General features: G+C 42.0%; 1 protein-coding gene across 2 annotated transcripts in view; it reads left to right on the forward strand.

Annotated features, from left to right (window-relative positions):
* rsu1 (Ras suppressor protein 1) overlaps nucleotides 1-15,805 on the forward strand; it is a 188,704-nt gene that overhangs the window by 33,848 nt on the left and 139,051 nt on the right. The gene's annotated exons all lie outside the window — the stretch shown is intronic.

Below are 15,805 nucleotides of genomic sequence, written 5' to 3' on the forward strand. Positions count from 1 at the left end.
ATATTGAACTCCACGATTAATAGTCTCTGTCAGTGTAGTCAAAGGTGTCATTGTGAAATCTGTGGATCCATAATGATAATGAAAGCCTTGAAACCAACTGCTTTGTTATTAACCCTTAGATTTCCAGCTGTTCTATCTACATGGAAACTGCAGATGCTAGAATCTTGAACAGACAATAAAGGAACTCAGCAGGTCACCTGGCATATTTTAAAAAATTTAGACAAACCACACAGGAGCAGGTCCTTCCAGCCCACAAACCTGTTCCCCTCAAATAGCTCAATTAACCGACAACCCCTGTGCGTTTTGAAGGGTGGGAAGGGGAGGGGGAAACAGGAGCGCCTAGAGGAAACATAGTCACAGGGAGAACATACAAACTCCTTACAGACATCTCCAGATTTGAATCCGGGTTGCTAGCGCTATAATAGCATTGCGCTAACTAACTGCTATGCTAATGATGCCTCTCATGGATAGAAATAGTCAGTCAACCTTTTGGGTCAGGAGCCTTTGAGTTTGTTTGTTTTAGGTGCAAAAGGAGAATTACAATGAAAGTTCACACATGTCAATGCAGATTGTTTTAAAAATTATGCTTTTGCTTCTGCTTTTAACCCGTCATCTGTTTTGGATCAGAGATCATGTTGAACTGTGCACTGATTTAGTTTCCATCATTCCCTCAAACCTCTTTATCAAGCTTTCACCAATGTGTCTTAATATCTCTTCAGCGCTTTTATTTGAATCCACCACAACAAAACTATTTGGAATACTTCAAGTTGTTTTGTAAATATAATCGCTTTGCTTTCATCTGGAGCAGTTTGTATTCCTTCATCATTTGCATAATTTTTTTCTTGATGCTATTTGGCTTAAATAAAGTACCTTTCTTGGTTTTAATACCAACTTTATTAAAATAATTGAAGTAATTTTTCTGAAATGTTTCAGAATCTATACTTAAAATGCCAATGTGCCTGGCTGTGGGAAGACATTAGTCTGATCATGGTAAGGATGACGAGCTGTTCCTTCACTACAAGTCGGTGTTTGCACATGTCAAATGCTTTGTGTGGTTGTGATTTACCTTGATGTTGAGATCATGATTCCTAATTGGTTATCATAGCCACTTTATTAGATTGAAATTGCTGTGGAAAGCACATTCCTGTCAGAGCTGTCAGCTCTTCCAAATCTTCACAAGGGATGAGTGTGAAGGTACAGAAGGAAGGCTAAAACAGAACACATTACTTTGGCACGTGCAACTTTAGGGACAGCAATATTATCACAGCTCTCCATCACTTCCTAGTAAAAGTAGCAATGCCTTCCTTTGGTACATATATAATGAACTGTGGTAATGCAGATGTTTTGGTCTGTGACCCTGCTCCTCGTGGAGTGATGTTTTGCAGAGCTGATTATCGAATAATTGATGATTCAGTGTGACTTCGCAGCATTATTTTTATGGTGTGTTTTGAATAAGGTCTGTCTAAGTTGTTGCAAAATAGCTTTTGGCCCAGTTTCTGTCTTTTAGTCTTCAGGATGCGTGATTATAAAATGTATGGAAAAGTGCAACCTAAGAGCAGGCACTTCCCCAACCCTTGCCATTTGCAGTCAATCTAACTAGTCCCATCTGGCAAATATCTTCCTTGCTCATGTGTCTAAATGCCTCTCGTGCAATGCTATTGCTTCTTTGGACCACTTCTTCTGACTGTGCATTCCAGGTACCTACCACACCTTTCAGAAAGTGAGGGTTTAAAAAATTAAAAAAATCCCCTCAACTTAAATCTTGACTCCCTAGTATTTGGCACTTCCATCCTTGGGGGAAAAAGATTGTCCTACCGGAACTTCCTGTAACTTTCTACTTCCATTCAAAGCCTTGAATTTGCACTTTCTATAAATGTGTGGATGATTTTCTTCTAATAATGTGCAAAGCTTTTCATTGTATAATTTGTTTATTGTACAAGATACATTCAGGTGATATGTGGGTAAATTTCTGCATGCTCTCCAAAGCCATCCCATTGGTCTTGTAATGCAGCACCCAGAACTGCATACAGTGCTCCAAATGTGACCTAACCAGAGATTTTGTACAGCTGCAATTTGACTAACAGTGCAGTGAGGCCAGAAGATCTAGGATCTTGATCCATAAAGTGATCTGTGATGTACTTCAAAGTTAGGATGGTGTGTGACTTGGGTGGGAATTTGAACTGATGATGTCTCCACAGTCTGCTTCTCTTGATTTCTGTTGCTACAGTTTTCACCAAGACTCCTTGATGTCTTATTCAGTTGAATGCAGTCATCATGTCAGTGATGTTGCTCTCCACTTGTTTGTTGTTTTTCATGCTTGAAGCAAGACTGTAAACAAGATCTGGAGCAGTGGGCCTGGCATAAAACTGAGCATCTGTGAGGAGACTGTGGTGAATCAAAGCCATTTTTCACACTCCTCACTTTGAGACAGAACATTGAATTTTTCTGGTTTTGAAATAGGAAATGCCAAGGGATTTTCATCACAGACTCCAATGGATGCCAGCATTCTATCTGTTTTGGAACTCTTAGCAAGAGGTGGAGCAATACTTGGAGTGTCAACTTTTGAGCTTCTATTAGGGTGCTGATTAATTCCTTCCAGGTTCCTTAGTTTTTGGCCACTCAGTAACCAGTTAAGAATCCGATTCATTGAAGACTGGATCTTTGGATCAATTAGGAAGTGTTAAAACTTAAAAACAAGTTCAAATTTATTATCATCTGTACATTAATCTTACAACCTGTAGGAAGAAGCTATTTCCCAGCAATGCAGTCCTGATTTTGATTCTCCTATACCACCACCTTGATTTAGTACTGTAGGTCAAAGATGTGTGCTGGGTAGAAAGGGTTTTCCATGATTCTTTGAGCCCTGGCTAAGCAACACTCCTAATAATTTTTTTTAATAGAGGAAAGGGAAACTCCAGTGATCTTTTCAGCCATATAACCATTTACAGCACGGAAACAGGTCACGTCGGCCCTTCGAGTCCACGCCGGTTCACTTCAACAACTCCACAGGTTCCCCCTCCTGCTCTCCGCCCATAACCCTCCAACCTCCTCACATCCATGTACACATCCAACCTTCTCTTAAATGACAGAAGGGACCCTGCCGCAACTATGTCTTTTGGAAGATCATTCCATTCTGCCACCACTCTCTGAGTGAAAAAGCATCCTCTAATATTTCTCCTAAAGTTTTGCCCCCTTACCTTTAACTTATGCCCTCTTGTTTCAACCTCTCCTGCCCTCAGGGGAAAGAGTCTATTTATGTCTAGTCAGTCTATTCCCTTCATAATTTTAAATACCTCTATCAAATCCCCTCTCAGCCGTCTACGTTCCAATGAATAAACTCCCAGTCTCCTTAATCTTTCTCAGTAATCTAGATGCTGTAAGCCAGGCAACAACCTTGTAAATCTTCTCTGCACCCTCTCCACTTATTTATATCCTTTCTATAATTTGGAGACCAGAACTGAACATAATAATCCAAACCTGGCCTCACCAATGCCTGAAACAGCCGCAGCATCATTTCCCCAGCTCCTATACTCTATACTATGATTTATGAAGGCCAGCATAACATATGCCTTCTTAACCACCCTGTCTGCATGGGAATCCACCTTCAATGAACTCTGTACCATAACCCCGAGGTCCCTCTATTCCTCTGCATACCTCATTGCCCTCCCCTTAACTGCATATGTCCCATTTTGGTTATTTCTTTCTGAAATGCAGCACCTCACACTTGTCTACATTGAATTCCATCTGCCATCTTTCAGCCCACTCTTCCAAACAAACCAAACCCTTCTGTAGTCCAAGAAAACCTTCCTCACTATCCACCACACCCCCCCCCCTTATTTTTGTATCATCTGCATATTTGCTTACCCAGTTAACCACACCCTCCTCCAAATCATTAATATAAATGATAAACAACAAGGGTCCCAACACCGATCCCTGAGGCACCCCGCTTGTCACAGGCTTCCAACCTGACAGATAGTTATCCACCATGACTCTCTGCTGCCTATCTTCCAGCCATCTCTGAACCCATGTCTCTATCTCTCTATTAATCCCCAGTGACTGAACCTTCTTTATTAACCTTGCACGTGGAACCTTATCAAAAGCCTTGCTAAAATCCAAATAGATCACATCAACCACCCTACCTTCGTCCACTTTTTTTTGTCACCCACTCAAAAAAACTCAGCAAGATTTGTCAAACATGACTTTCCCTTTACAAACCCACGCTGGGTGCCTCTAATCAATCCCTGCCTATCCTGATATGTATATATACTATCTTGAAGAATACCTTCCATAACTTTTCCCCATCACCAAAGTCAAACTTACTGGCTGATAATTACTTGGCCTGCACCTTGTCTTTTTTAAACAACGGAACTACATTTGCAACCCTCCAATCCTGTGGCACCACACCTTCCTCCAGTGATCTTTGAAAAATCACTGTCAGTGCCCCCGCTATTTGCTCCCTGACCTCCCTTAACGTACTGGGAAAAATCCCATCAGGACCAGGAGACTTATCCACCTTTATTGACCCTAGAAGCTCCAAAACCCTTACTTTACTAATCCCTATCTTCTCTATAACTAAGCCATTTGCCTCACTTATCTCATAGCCCAATGTCCCTTTCCCTCGTGAATACAAACGAGGAAAAATCGTTTACTATCTCTCCCATCTCATACGGTTCCTCACATAGCCCACCGGTCCCTCACATAGTCCACTGGTCCCATTATCCAGTGGACCTACTCTATCCTTAACCCTCCTTTTACTGTTCACGTCTCTGTAAAAACCCTTAGGATTCATTTTCACCTTGTTAGCTATGGACTCCTCATACCTTTTTGCCTTTCTAATTTCTCCCTTAAGTTTCATCCTGCAATCTTAGAAACGATCATACATCTCTTCAATCCGCTGTTTGTTATATTTAGCATAGGCCTCCCTCTTGTCCCGAAATAACTTCCTAATTTTTCTAGAAAACCCATGGCTCCCTTGAACTTTTAGTCTTGCCTTTCAGCCAGACTGGAACATTAAGATCCCGTACTCTCAAAATCTCACCCTTAAATGCCCTCCAATTTTCCTCTCCATCCTTTCTGGCAAAAAGATCAGCCCACACAACTCTCTGCAAATCCCTTCTTATTTCTTCACATCTGGCCTCCCCCACTCGAATACCTTTGACTTCGGACCCAACCTATCCCTTTCCATAATTAAGCTAAAGGACCCATGATTACTGGATCCGAAGTTCTCCCCAATGCTCACCTCTGTAACCTGCCCTGTTTTGTTCCCAAACAACAGATCTAACACTGCTCCCCCTCTAGTGTGCATCTCAACATATTGCTGTAAAAAGTAGTCCTGAACACATTATCTTTGTTTACTTCATCAATTGGCATTTCAATTTTATTAACAGATTGTGATAATGTGTCAGAGGGATCATTTAACCTGCCCGGTCTGTACTGGATCTCATAATTATAAGTTGAGATTTCTATTCGCCAGCGTGCCATCTTATCGTTCTTGATTTTACTTTTGCGTTTAGTACTGAACATGTAGGTGACAGATTTCTAATCAGTAACCAGAGTAAATTTTCTGTCGGTTAGAAAGTGTCTTCAGTAGCGAACAGCTTCCATAATAGCCTGGGCTTCTTTTTCAATGGCAGGATGTTTAAGTTCAGGTCCGCATAACATGCGGGAGAAGAATCCCACAGGACTGCCCTTTTGATTAAGGGTTCTTGCTACGGCACAATCTGAGGCATCAGTTTCCACTTGGAATGGGACATTCTCGTCAATGGATGAGAGTGCAGCTTTGGCAATATCAGCTTTAATTCTCTCGAAAGCCTTCAAGGCCATTGGAGAGAGAGGAAAAGGACGTGCCTTTGTGGCGTAGTCCCAAACCCATTTGCAGTGGTAGGAAAAGAATACCATACTCCTTTTAAGGGCTTTTGTGAGTTTGGGGGTGGTAACTTCTTAAGGGAGACCATTCTTTCCGGGTCGGGGCGGATTTCACCCTTGTGGACAATGTAGCCCAGAATGGGTAGCTCTGTTGCATTGAACACACATTTGCCCTCGTTAAATGTAAGGTTGAGTTCTTTAGCTGTTGCTAAAAATTTCTTTAAGTTTTTGTGCTCAGCCTGTGTTTTCCCACAGATAGTGACATTATTCAGATAGGGAAATGTACCCTGTAACTTATATGTCCTAACAATCTTATCCATTTCCCTCTAAAACACTGACACACCATTAGTGACTCCAAAAGGTACCCTTTTAAACTGGTATAACTCCCCATCAGCCTCAAAGGCTGTATAGGGTCATTACTTTTTTTTAAATGGAGATTTGGTGGTAAGCTGCTTTGAGGTCAATAGTGGAGTACACTTTGAATTGCGCTCTCTGATTAACCACTTCATTGATGCGTGGCAGCGGGTAGGCATCCTGGTTAGTGTAACAGTTGATTGTCTGGCTGTAGTCAATAGCCAGTCTTTTCTTAGTGTGATTTTTCACAACTACCACCTGGGCCCGCCACGGACTCTTACTGGGTTCAATTACTCCCTCTTTAAGCAATCTCTGGGTCTCAGCTTTGATAAACTCACGATTCTCTTTGCTGTAAGAACAGCTCAGTGGCAATCGGCCGACACTCGGGGGATAAATCACTGAAAAGGGAGAGAGCTTTGATTTTTAATGTGGACAGACTGCAGTAACTAGCGCAGGGGATGGTAAGTGTAGGTAGTGGCCCACCAAAATTTAACACTACACTGTTCATCTGAGATTGAATATCTAACCCTAGTACCACAGGGGTGCAGAGCTCTGGCATAATAAAGAGCCACACATTAGCCAGGCAATGTCCCTGCATATTTAAAGTAACTTTACACTTGTCCCGTACAATTTTTGTAAGTTCACTACAAGCCATTGATATCTTTCGGTTTGCTGGATATCTCCGCAAATTTAAGGCTCTGGCAACTCTCTCTTGGATGTAGCTGTCAGCACTCCCCAAGTCTATTAGACAATCAAGAGTTTCACCATTCACCTCCCCCTTCATAGTCGACCGTTCCAGTCCATAACATCCCCCAAGCTTTGGAGTCAATTGAGTTATATCACAGGGGATCTCACCTTGCGTCACTTGAAGTCGATTCAGCCTGCTCGTCTGAAGATTCCCCCTTTTCACAATTGTCTTCGATTCCTGCAGCTCCAGGACGCATTTTCTTGGTGCTTCTCTTCTTATTAGTGGGAGTACTTTTCACCTTACACGCTTTAGCAAAGTGGCTGAGTTTCTCACAATAGCTGCAGGTAGCAAATCGAGCCGGGCACTTCTGTCTGGAGTTCCAGCTCTTATCACAGAAGTAGCATTTTTTAGGAGTTCGCCTTTTTCTTTCCTTCGGGGTTCCAGCACTCCTGGATGTTTCCTCTTCGGTTTCTAGCATTTCACTGGAACGCATGGCACTTCTCAGTGTTTTGGCTAGAGTGACTGCCCGGTCATAGGTTAAGGGCTCCGACTCCAGCAGCCTCTGTCGGATGTAACTGGAGTCAATCCCGTTGACTAAAGCATCCAGCTTCAAGGCATTGCGGTGTTGTTGCACATTGACCACCCTGACATCACATTCATTTGCCAGTGAGTCGAGAGCCAGTGCATAGTATACTTTCCCCGGGTTTCTGCCGTCTAGTCAGCAACTGGTGTTGAGCAAGCACCACATTCCGTGGCGCTGCATAGTAAGTAGTCAGACATTCCCAGGCTATAGCCAGAGTGGTAGCTCCTTGCGCTTCGGTGAAAGGGACCTCACCCAGCAGAGAGTTCAGGTGGCCCCACTGTATCGCCTCATCGACTACATTGTTTTGAGCCATGTAATAATCGAAACAAGCAATCCAGTGGTTGAAAATTTCTCTGGCCCGTGGGGCAGACTGGTCGATTATCAGCCGCTCTGGCCTGAGGGCTGCATCCATTTCTGCTAATAAAATTGAAATGCCAGTTGATGAAGTAGACAAAGACGATGTGGTCAAACAATAATTATGGCTTTTATTAGCAGAAACTCATGGTACAATAATGAAAGACAATAGGTACATATACAGTTATACCCAAGGGGAGTGTCCTTAACAGTAGAGATAATGCACAGCCAATGTTAGTACAGCAAGGCTCACCAGAGGGGGGAGACAGGCAGCTTGGCAGACATTCACCACATGATCATAGTTAATAAATTGTCATGTTACATGAAATTTCTTTTTGTCTGCTGCAAGGTAGACAGATTCACCTCTTACAGGCTTTTAGTCAGGCTGAGGGAGAAGCAAAAGACAGCCCCCGCAGCTACACAGAGTCCAACCTGAGCTCTAGATCAGAACCTTCAGCACAGTCAGGAGACTTTCAACAACCTTAGCACCTTGCATCCTGGTTCCAATACCTGGTACCCCTCCAGACCGTTCGAGCCAATTTCCAGCAGTCCACAACCTGGAACGAGTCTCCTGACAGCAATCTCTAGCAGCCCATGGCTTCCGTGGTTCCTCACCTTGAGTCGTGTTAGGTCTGCTTTGTTCATGAATGAGTGAGTCAAACACCAGACTGAGTCGAAATCAAGGTTCTTTGTTCTTTATTACCGGATTGTAACACTTGCAACTAACAGTGTTAGTTGGAGAAGGCGCATTCTGCTGTTATCAGAAAATGGTGTTTTTTATATACCTTAGGATACGTACTTAGCAAATTATCATACCATGACATTGTCCAATGAATAAACTGTTGCTGTCCCTCTCTGCTAGCCTCCTGCACATCAATTTGTCATCCCCACTCTTATCTTGAGAGTACAAGGTCACAACTGCATCTTGTTACGGCCCAGCACTGGGAGACCCCCTCTACATTCCCAGCTCATGATGTTTTTACCTAACAATCCCTCCTTTGTCCTCTTTAGAGGACAATCTTGCCCTGACTACGCTACCACCACGTTACATTAGTTCGCCTACTATTGCCAAGCTCTATACGGGCTCTGTTCACGGGGATGTCCGGCTGGCGGGCGAGGGCTCCCCCCAACCCTCCTTTGCGTATACCCCCCATCCGTTTCCCCGATCCCATTGCCCGTTTACAAGTTTCATTCCCATTTGCCCCCAAGCAAAAACTAGCTAACCCCCCAAATATTAGTAATTACCCAGGTTAACATATAGTCTACAATCTATTTCATAGTGTTTGTTCTACAATCTATTTCATAATGTTTGTGTTACAATCAATGTTATAATATTCGTGTTACAATCTATTCCATAACGTTTGTGTTACAATCAATGTTGTAATATTCGTGTTAGAATCCCGGCAGGTGACGACCTTCAATTATGGTCATCTAATTTGTCCGATCTCCAGTTCTTACTGACAATCATAAAGATTTTGTTTTAAAAAAAAAAAGAGAATTTTGTTAAAACAGGCTTCTCTGGACCTTTTTATCTGCCGGCTGAGATGATTGTCAAGAAAAACAGAAACCGTCGTCCAGTGTCCACTCACCCATCACGTCAGGGTCACCAAATTGTTAGGTCTGCTTTGTTCATGAATGAGTGAGTCAAACACCAGACTGAGTCGAAATCAAGGTTCTTTGTTCTTTATTACCGGATTGTAACACTTGCAACTAACAGTGTTAGTTGGAGAAGGCGCATTCTGCTGTTATCAGAAAATGGTGTTTTTTATATACCTTAGGATACGTACTTAGCAAATTATCATACCATGACATTGTCCAATGAATAAACTGTTGCTGTCCCTCTCTGCTAGCCTCCTGCACATCAATTTGTCATCCCCACTCTTATCTTGAGAGTACAAGGTCACAACTGCATCTTGTTACGGCCCAGCACTGGGAGACTCCCTCTACATTCCCAGCTCATGATGTTTTTACCTAACAGTCGCCAGCAGCCAGCCGCATGCACTGGTCCCTCAGTCACAGATCCCCTTCACTGGTCCACTGCCATGGTCACCGCCTTATAGGTTGTCTCCTCCGCTACACCTCAGAAGATGGGGGGGTGGGGGTTGATCTTCCCATCCTCTGGTGCCCTGCTCCAGTCCTCCCCTTCTCCAGAGTCTCCAGCCCCTTGAGGCTGCTGCCAATTAATAGGCGGCACCATCTTGGGTGCAGATCTGATGTCGCGGAATTTCAAATAAAACCACCATCGGCTCCAACAATTGGGTGATCAAAGCCCGTGCAGAGCCGATGGCAGTCGACTGGGTGCTGCATCTCTGCTTCCTCACTCTCCCGCTGCTCCGCACCAGCGGCAGAGCTGCCGCTACAGCATTTCTGGCAGCGCCGCTATCTTACAGCCAGATAAGGCATTCTCAATTATGCTCCTGCAAAAGGTTGTCAAGATGGGGCTGGAGCCTTTCCCTCCTCAACCTCCTTGGGAAGTGTAGACACTGCTGTGCCTTCCTGATAATGAGGTGTTGTGAGTTTAGAATAGGTCATCCCTGATATGCACACCAAGGAACTTTGTGTTCTCCACTCTTTCCATGACGGAACCATTGTTCATTGGAGAGTGGTCAACGGTCATCCTCCTGACATCCACAATCCTCTTCTTTGACTTGTTGAGATTCTGGTTGTTGTTGTTCTTGCACCATTTTACAAGCCACCCAATCTCCTGCCTGTAAGCACCTAGATACTTGATTCTGTTTGAACTAAATCTGGCAGTGCTGTTGTGAGTCAATAGCGAGCTGAGCACATCACCTCGAGGTGTCCCACTACTCAGTGTGATGAGACGAGATTTTGCTACTGACCTAGACTGACTTGTCTTTCGGTCAAGAAGTCCAGAATGCAGTTGAAGAGGGAGGTGTTGAGTCAAAGCAAGGATGGTTTATCCACCAACCTTGTTGTATGATCGTGTTGAATGCCGAGCTGGTCATTAAGCAGTTTGGCATATGAAACCTCATTCTCTTGGTGGGACAGGATAGTTTCAACTTACCCATGCGTATCCTCGTATTTCTCTTCTTCTTTTATAATGCATATAAAAAGATTGCTGTCATATTTACTTTATTTCTTGTTCTGTTATTCATCATAAAAGTGCATGTTTATAGCCACATTGTGTGAGGGATTCTCCCATAGATGGCACTAGAGTGCAAGTCAGCTCAAATGGTGCCTTCAGAGATTTTTGAAGACCACTTGCTTCAGATTCTATGGTGAGCACTTGTCCCTTCACTTGTGCTAGCTACCCAGACCACTGGCAACTAATAATGCAGATAAATGCCAAAATCCTTAAGATTGTTTTAAATCTAGCTACCCATGCTTTCTAGCTTTGTAATGGGACTTAGAATAGATGTGTGAATATCCTGCTCTCAATGCTGCTACTTTCGATTGCCTATTTGTTTAACTAGTTCAATTGTGATAACCTAAGATCATGGTATGATACAATTATATTTTTTAATGCTACAATCTCTTCCACGTTCATTGTGAACACACAAACACATTTATCCAGATTTACTGCATTTATGAAAAGGTGCCTTTTTAATTGGGAACAGTAAGTTTTTTTTAATGTAAAAGCAGTGAGGTGAATGATATTGTTTGCGGAAGGAGCAAATAGGGATTTGAAAGCCAAGGATCCAAATGTTGTGCGAGTTGCACCATTTCCTGTCAGCTTTGTGTCTCTGACATTTTGTCTGCTTCACCATTTAAATGTTGTGAATTACTGTCGGGTAGATAAAAACTGACCTTTCTGTTAAATGTTAATCCTTGTAATATCAGGCATTCTTTCCTTTGTATAATATGATATTAGTTAACTACTTTGAATTGATTTTTCTGAGAGTGCTAATTAATGTTATGTGTGGGATTTCATTTTCACAGGCTGGTTGTGAAAGCTTGGAAGTTTTTCTTAAATAGTGGTATTACTTTTTTCTCCTTTAATCCCTTTGGTCTAATTTATAGTTTATTTTCCTTTTACTGCTTGTTTCTCAATCTATCATTTCAACTGGTTCAGAAGATCTGCTAGTCATAGCTGTCATTGATTAACCCATTATACCATTCTGAGCAACATTCTGGGCAAAGAACTTACTGAACAAAAGGGAGCAGTTGAAGTTTGGTTAACAGCAGCAAAATGGGTTAGAATGGTGCAGCACAGGTTTAGGCCCTTCAGCCCAAGCGTTTGTGCCAAACATGATGTCCATATCAAGCTAAAATTCTGGTTGCATCTGATGTATTCTTTTGTCCACTTTTTCATGTGTCACTCTCGATGCTTCTTAAATGCGACTCTTGTATCTCCATCAGTATTGGAGCGTACTTAGCCCCCCTGCTCTACTCGCTTTACACCTACAATTGTGTGGCTCAGTGTGACAACATCATCCACAAATTCGCTGATGATACCACGGTAGTGGGTTGTATAAAAAGAGGCGATTGAGTTCACATACAGGAGGGAGATTGAAAACTTGGCTAAATGGTACACCACCAATAACCTTGCACTCAATGTCACCAAACTAAGGAGCTGATTGTGACTTCAGGAAGGGGAAACCAGATGTGTACAGTCTGTTGATCATTGGGGGAATCTGAGGTGGAGAGCGTGAGGAAATTTATGTACTTGGGAGTCATTATCTCTGAGGATCTTTCCTGGAATCAACACAATGCTGTCGTGAAGACACCCTGGCAAATCTTTACAGATGTGTGGTGGAATGTGTGCTGACCAGCTGCATCACACTAGTATCCTTGAGTGTAAAAGCCTGGAAAAGGTAGTGGACACAGCCCAGGACATCACAAGCAGCCCCTTCTCACCACAGAGAATATCTACGGGTATGCTGCGGTCGGAGATCCACACCACCCATCACACACTCTGTTCTTACTGTGACCATCAGCACAGGTATAGGTACCACAAGACTCCCACCACTAGGTTCAGGAATAGTTGCTACCCCTCCACCATCTGACCTCAACAACAAATTCAATCAGGGATTCATTTAAGGACTCTTACTTTTGTACTCTGTTGTTTGTTTTCTCCTCTCTGTATTGCACACTCACTTGTATGCATGACTGCATTGCAATATTGTTGCACTACCTATAAGTGGTAATTCAGCCTGGCCTGCCAGAAAAAAAGAATCTCTGGGTTGCATGTGATGTCATGTATGTACTCTGACAATAAATCTGAAATCTGCTTCCACCATTGCTCCTGGTGCCCTGTTTCAGATACCCACCACTTTTTAAAAATTGCCTCACTCATCTCCCTGTAGATTCCTCCACTTCGCCTGAAACTTGTCCTCTGGTGTGTGATGTTTTTACCCAGAGGGAAAAGATTCCCTTTTTCCCAATCAAAGCCTCTCATTATTTTATAAGTTTCTATCAAGTCTCCCCTCTGCGACAGACCCTCGAGTGGCAGAGGTTGGATCGTTCTGTGAATCATTTGGATACAATTTCGCTTAATTAAAAAATTCTCCATCTCTCTAAAAGAAAAAAGAAAAAAAAAGTCTCCCCTCTGCCTCCAGAGTAATTAATCAAGGTTGTCCACCTCTCAATGACTCTTGCCCTCCAGACTAGAGTAAACCTCTTCATACCCTTTCCAATGCCTTCAATATCCTCTCAATAAATAGGGTGACCAGAAATGTGCACAGTGTTTCAAGGCTGGCCTGGCCAAAGTTTCGTATAGCTGCTACAAGACTTCCTTAGTTTTGTACTCAATACCATTTCCAATGAAGGCAAGCCTGCCATATTCCTTCTTTACCACCCTATCTACTTTCATAGCCACTTTCAATGAGCTATAGACCAAATCCTTCTGCACATCAATGCTCTCGATCCCCTTACATTTGACCTCCCAAAGCACAACACCACAATGTCTGTAACTGATTATCTTTTATCCTTTAATAGCCTTTTACACTGTCTGCAATTCCACTAATCTTGGTGTCATCTGCAAACCTGTTTACTCGCCTACCTACTTTTACATCTAATACATCATGAACATACTTTTAATAATAAGTGATGTTTTCATAATGGTTTGCTTTCTGTAAAACATTAACAAATAATTGGAATCTTATCAGCAGAAAATTTTTGTAGCAGGAAGGTCAATCAAATTTGATGGGAAAAATCATAGGTTTTATTGATCTATGATGCTCTTGGATGAGTTTCGATTTCAAAACTGCAACTGAAGTGTGTTCATTGATAGCATTACAGTCATCCATAAGGGGTCACTGTTGATGCATGTTGTATTGAGCATTTTTCTTCAAAAAAATAGGCTCTTTTTGTCTGAATGCAATGTCAACTACTTTATTGGCATTAAATTGATGCAGGTAATTTATGTCACGTACAATTATGTGCACGAAGATATTTTTGTGAAAATAATTATGCTTCTATTGCAAAGTTCATGGTTCTTTTTATTGTCACTTAATTTGCATATTTTGAAAAACTAATATACATGATATACTTCAAGTTTTGTCTGCCGTAAAGCAAACAGAGTCGCCAATGAGAAAGAAGCAAAAGAGGCATTTATGGTTTTTAGACTGCAGGCATGTAATGGCACAATCAAGGAATTTTGCCACTACGTGAGTAATCTAAAAAGGAAGGTGCAGGAATTTTGAGTCAATTGCTGCACCACGATTTATCCTGCAGGACCCCTACAACTTTTGGGAGGAAGCCTGCAGTGTAAATCCTACCAGGAAAAATTTGTTGATGGTCATCCACTCTATTGCATGTCCAACCATCAGAACTGTTGCACTCAGGTACTTGCAGTCTAAAAAGGTGCCTAGTGTGAACAAATTTATTCTCCCCCCCCCCCCCCCCCCCCCCCCGCAATTTTCTCCACATTGCTCTCTCAAAATCTTAACTGAGTGTCCATTGATTCGCCTCCTGCCCTCCCGCAGCCTCTGCAAGCTTTCTTCCTGGTTAGTTCTCCTTCATTGAAACTTTTGCAATTTTGACCTTGTGGACTGGGTTAAATTTTATGTCCTTTGCAAGCTAGAAATTTGATGTAGACTGCTTTTGTCCACGTGCAGACTTACTAACCCTGTTTGCTAAAGGTGCAATTTAGAATATATACAAATGTTTTTGAATGGTTTCATAATGCTAGATAATTTTTTGGATTTATCTCTTGTTCAAGTGTTTTAATTAGTTTTTGCAGTTTTAACTGGGATCTAATAGGGCAAGTGATTAAGAGTAATTTTACTTTCCGATCGTAACTCTTTAGTTTGACCAAACATTTTGCTTGCATTTAAATATTAATGGTGCCTATTAGATTAATTTTGCACACTGTACTTTCATTAAATATAGCTGCAACTTTTTTATATCAATGGTCCAGTGTTCTCTTTGGTTGAATAGGAACAAAATGACAACCAAAATCTAGTTGAACCGTATTATTTCTGTAGAATTTTTTCATAAAGCTTTGTTTATCCAAATCTCAAAAACAAATAATGCTCCAGTATTGGAGCTGGCACCAAAAGCTAAAAATATACAACTGGCAGACTCTCTTAGCACTGTGAATGTGGCCAAGTTTTTTGACTGCCACCTGCTGAGTGAACTCTTGCCCATGAATTAGTGAGCAGAGCTACCTTGACCAACAGAGATCAAATCATTAGAATACAAAGTTTTTATTAATATCAATATTTAAGTGGGGGTGGTGAGGGAGAGAGGGTGGAAATTCCTCCTGCCATGTTTATAGTAATGATAATGCCATTAATTATTTGTGTGAACTAAGTTGCCTTGCTTTCTGGATACACAAAACAAAAACTTGCAATTTTATTGATTGAAGAGTATTTAAAAATGGTGCATTTCTCTAAATTGGGAGAAAGATCGGTGTTTTTTTAAAAAAAAAAATTCTGCTGATGTGTGAACATTGAGGTCCAAGGTCCAGTCCTTCAAGTTGCTTTGAAATGGTGCAAAATTGTAGCTGTCTTGTGGTGAGCTTGGAAAATGCACAAGAGTTTATCAAATGGTTCCCA

This window comes from Narcine bancroftii, chromosome 1 (genome assembly GCF_036971445.1).
Source record: "Narcine bancroftii isolate sNarBan1 chromosome 1, sNarBan1.hap1, whole genome shotgun sequence".
Taxonomy (NCBI): Eukaryota; Metazoa; Chordata; class Chondrichthyes; order Torpediniformes; family Narcinidae; genus Narcine; species Narcine bancroftii.